Raw genomic sequence first — 5,680 nt, forward strand, 5'->3', positions numbered from 1 at the left:
TTCATCCTCTTGAACTTTATCTTGCTGCTACACGATGGATAGAGTGAAGGAGAGAGAAAAATCCTTAATCACAAAATGATTACCATCATTACTTCTAATTATCAGTCATTATACTGATTTTAACTCTACAAATTCATTAACGAGTAGGAACAAAAAATTCTATGAGAAATGTTTTTTTGTTCACAATTCAAAGCAAATCCACTGAATCATAACTTCCAATTGTGATATTAGTGTGGATTTATATCTGGGGGTCTTTTTTATAATTCTCGTAGTATTTCTCTCACTAATGTACGTACATACGAGAGATTTTTTGTAGCTTCCCTTTAAGCCATAGAACATTTTTCTACTTAAATTGTGAAATGAAGAAGACAACGAGTTAGAAATGGCATGTAAGGTTGTGTATAAGGCGCATTTAGTTGGAGAATTGAAGGTTTTTTGGGAAATTTTCTAGTTTATGGTTGATTTGATCAGAATAGGAGTGTAATAGGCTGCATAGTTGGTGCATTAGGTGGAGGAAGTGCAAAATAGTCCTTTAAATCATCATCATTGTTGGTGCTAGTTCAACACCAAATCAAGCTTAACGTATGATATTTTCATTTTGACTTCGGAACCTTTTCTTTGAGGCTATGATTCCTAATATACACACTTAAGTCCTACCATACTCTCCATAATTCGTCAATAGAATCAGAAATAATTCTCACAACTGATTCCCGTCAGCAGAAAATGCAATTTCTGCCCCATTTACCTCAATAATACTGACTACAATTCCTCCACAAAACACCAAGATGAATAAGAAGAAGTTGAGAAATGATAATGAGCATTGTGACATAAATTTTCATTTTCTCTATAAAAGAGATATTTAGATGACGGCAGAAGTCAGAACAGAATAAAACGAAAAATTCCTGATATGGGGTAGAAAAAAAAAATTAATTTATTGCGGCGTGATTTCAACTTAAAGAATGAAAATTTATCAGCTGGGCAATTTAAAGAGAAGCAGCGACATTGTTTAAGGAAGAAACTGCGTTTTTAAGAATTAAAATAAAAAAAGTCTGGAAGAACTACACAGATACACACAAGAGCACGCATGTGTTTATGTAAAATCTGTCTCCTTAATCTTTTACGACTCTCATAAGTGTGTCGTCGCAATTTACAAAATTGACCTCCTTAGCGTAATTTTTTAGAATTTTTTTTAATATCAAAAAGAAGACATTTTTGAATTTTTTTATTACTGGAGGAATCGACGCGTGAATTATGATTATGCAAAAACGTAAAAAATTATAAATCAAGTTAAAAAAAAAATATTTTTTTTGTGGATTTAACGTTGTTGTGCATAAAATGTGTTGCACATAAGGGGCTCCAGCATTCCACAAGATAATCATAAAAATAATATTCCGCAAGTTCACTTACGCCTTCTTTAATTTGCATTTGCGTTTATTTTGTTTAAGCCTGGAATTTTTTTTTCATGTGAGAGAGATGCGGGAAATTTATTTTGGGGTTGATGCAGTTTGGGATTTTGGTGATTTTGGCTGGATTGCAGATAACTTTGCATAATCTTAACTTTTTAGGTTCTGATCCAATTACAAACTGTAAGTCTAATGTGTGCAGATACTGAGGAACCCTCAACACTGTTGGGGCTCCTCTTCATAGCGACACTAGACCAAACAGTACACATTCAAAGATCCAATTCTAATAGAAACTCTAGTTATTTATGTAGAAGCTTGCGTCGTTGTTCGCATTTCAGGATCAAATGTATGACTTTCTGTGATTTGACATTCTCAAGATCTGCTCAGTCTGAGGATTGATGAATAGAACTCGTCAACGAATCGCAGGGCTTCATTTTCTTTAAGTTCCAAGGATGCAGGTCAGCATTCTTTGTCTGCAAACCTGCAGTTTAGGACGAACCCTAATAATGCATCAATCCCCCAGCATCCAACTAATGAGTATTGAGTAAAATGTATAAAAACTATGATGTTAAATATTGATCATTTGTTATGAATGAAGCACCAATCCATGCTAAAGACGACTCAAACTAAACATTCTATCAACAACAATCCTAGTAAGAATATCCATGTCATTACCCTTCCTTATAATTATCTACAACAAAAGTTCATTTCCCTCGTATCATCTGGCAGATTCTTATCAGTCAACAACCTCCAAAAAATGCGTTCTAAATTCCCCGCGTCATCAATTAAAAATTCGCAAAAAAAACATTATTTTTTTCGTTCATAATTTTAATGTTAATGCACTTGATATGTCGCTTGATGCATTTCCAACATACGTTATTTAATTTTTCATAATATACGGTAGAATGGAAAATGTTGTGAAGGGTCATACCCATGCCTTCTGTTTATATTATTACATTATGCACTTGCAGTTTGCATTTTGCCACTCCAAAAGGTTCTTCAACTCTTTTTATTTTTTTTTTTTTCAATTTTTCAACCATATGGCTTTGCCTTCTTAACAATCTCTTTTTTTCGTGATTTTTTACCCCAACTGCAATTCACGCAAGTGTGTTTCATTTCAATTCCTTTTTTTTTCGTTCACTTACTTTTTAAATAATTTTTTATGAGTTTTTTTCTCGTAATGAAAATTGTAATAAAATTTTTCATTTTATTTCATTTTTGCTACATTGTTTGGATACGCTTTTTTTTATGATTTTGTTTATTTGATATATTTTACATATTCAATTGCTGTGCTAACATTTCTCATGATGCATTTACATAATTTTTTTAATCTTTTTGATTGGGATTTTGTTTTCTGTTTGTTTGGATAGTCTGTTGATAGAGGTCTTACGATAGTGTTTTGGAGATTTTAATGGATTGATACAGTGTTGGAGAACCTTTTACTTATTGTGGCACACCTTGGTAGTAATTTTTGACCAAAACAGCACATATAAAACGGTTCATGGCATTTTCAAACATTTTTGGCTAAGGCCGCAGCTCACAGGTTGTCAACACATTACGCCGCATTAGTGTCTACATTAAGGCACACTAGTGTTCATAATACAGCACACTAGTGTCCAATCTTCAGCACACTTGTGTCCAATCTACAGCGCACTAATGTCCACACAATGGAATACTAGTGCCCACATTACGGCACACAGGTTGTCCACCACTGGATTAATGAATTATTCAAAATTCGATGAGTTTTGATGGTTTTGTGAGATTTTAAAATGGATTATTTTCTGGTTGATTTGTATGGCTGATGTGCTTGAAGACTGAGGACTTTAATTGAATCAGATTAAAAACAATATCGTTCATTTGCCATGATAATTGAAGTCAATATGTACTTCATACGATGAAATATGCATGCAAAATTGACCCGATCAACATATGTTTTTAATGTGAGTCAAATATTGACCATATGGCAGCTAATTTGTAGTTTTTATGGCAATTTACATGAAAATTAACACATGAATAGCATATGGAAGCCACTTGAATGCCATGATTAATTAACCAAATGGGCAAAAATGCGTTATAACTAGTTGATGGCAATTTTATGTCCAATTGACGTCAAGTTTTAACTTTTTTTTGTTCACTCGAGTTTATGTTGATCGGGTGATGATGTTGTATGCAGAACAAGCACTGCATATATCCCAACTAAACTCTTTATTTTAGAATTTATTAAATATTTAAAATCTTCATAAAACATCAAATCCACAACTCAAATCTCCTCAAAATAAATTTCAGCTCAAAGACATTCACCACCAACTCAGATTATTGTCCTTTCTTTGTAGCACAACTAAAACTTATCTAAACAAATTTGACTCTCAATTAAAAAGAGATTACACAGAAATTAACTGTCATTCCATTCATGAGAAGTTCACGACGTCTATAACAATGCAATTCTTAACTTTTTTTTAACCCAATTAAGTTTTTTTTTTTCCATTAAACCAAGAATCAATTGCTGCAGTTAGAAGAAAAGAGGGACAACAAAGGAACGACAACAATATTTAATTACAGTTTAACAAGTTTTTAGCATCAATTTTGTAGCAAAAAACAATCGAGAAGAATAAAATGAGATTAAAAGGAGATCAAAGATTAAAAAGTGGAACTTAAGGATCAACATTGAAATTTAACCTCACTCTCTTGACATTGTTGAGCATCATTAGTCGTGGCAGTTCAGAGTCAGGATGGAAATTTTTTTTTATTTTCCCAAGCTTAATAATCCACTTATCTAAATGTTTGTCATCGTCATTCAACTAATTATAATCCTGTTTGATTATTCTTTTAATGTTTTTTGTCACGCATTTTTATGCCTCGATAGATGCTTACCGATGAAATTACATAATCCCATATTGTACGACACTATTTACTCCTCCTATTTTAATCCCTTTTCCATCATCAATTATCTACTTGAGATGACGATGACGATTATGACGATCGTGATGTATGGACGATATTGTGCTTGTGAGACAATTTATTTTTGTTGTTTCTGTTCTCTTTTTTTCCTTCCTTCGAAGTCACTAAATTGAATAACGTAAAAATGCATTTTAATTTATTTTATATTTTTTCCCACACCCCATTACACATGCATTGAATATCATGAGCAATGACATCATAAATTCCACTTTGCTCTCTTAAGGTTGTGTTGCTATTAGGGGTTCTTGGATAGGATCGTGTTGCTTTTTAATTATCATGACATTTGAGTTTTGAGAATTAACTTTTGAATTTGGAAGAATTGAATTTTGACAATTTGTCTTTCGAATTTCGAAAAAGTAAAACTTTTTAACTTCGAAAAATTAAATTTCGAACTTTCGAATTTGGAAAATTTAAATTTCGCTTTCTGGGTTCTGAAGCTAAAACTCAAGCTTTAAAGTTCGAAAAATTAAATTTCAAAAATTCAAATTTCGAACTTGAAAATATCTAATTTCGAAATTAGATATTTTAACTTTCAAATTTCGAAAATCTATTCTTGGAATATTCGAACGTGGTACTTTGAAACTCAAATTTTTGATATTCGAAAATTCAACTTTCGAAATTCGAAAAATTTTACTTTCGAAATTCGAAAAATTTTGCTTTCAATAATCAAAATTCTAACTTTAGATTTAAATAAAAATAGTTTCCAATTTCGAAAATTTTAATTCTTCTCAAAATCAACTTCAAATGATTCGTTACCATATCCCGACTCATCATGAACCGCTACTCAAACCTTCTCGTATAACTCTCGGTATGTGTTTCTATCGTGATCATATTTTTCATCCTCGAAAAACGTTTTCCAATCATATGCAGTGTTTTTACTTACTTTAATATATGTATTTTTTCATTTATTTAAAATAACAAATGTGTCACTCCACTATACAGCGCATAGATGTACGTAACTAATGTGTTTGTACATACACAAGAAATATTAGAAAAAATTCTCTTTTCGCTGTTCATTTTCCAGTTGTTATATGTTTTATGACAGGTCGCGACAACGTTATTTTCAATGTTTCATTTAAAAAATAAATTCTTTATTTTTTACACTTGGATTTATGGATTCAATGAGAAACAATTTTCATAGTTGGAGGTTTTTTTTTGTCAAAAAATTCTTCGAATGTTTGACAATAATTTTCATTTGTTTTATTATTCTTGTCTTATTTTTATTAGAGATACTTTTCATTTTTTAAGAATATTTTCATATGAAATCTGTGTTCCACGTGGAAACTACTTCATGGCAACTGGTGATTGATTTGATGATT

This window comes from Chironomus tepperi, unplaced genomic scaffold (genome assembly GCF_022539635.2).
Source record: "Chironomus tepperi strain 1889 unplaced genomic scaffold, CSIRO-AGI_Ctep_v1 contig_85, whole genome shotgun sequence".
Classification (NCBI taxonomy): Eukaryota; Metazoa; Arthropoda; class Insecta; order Diptera; family Chironomidae; genus Chironomus; species Chironomus tepperi.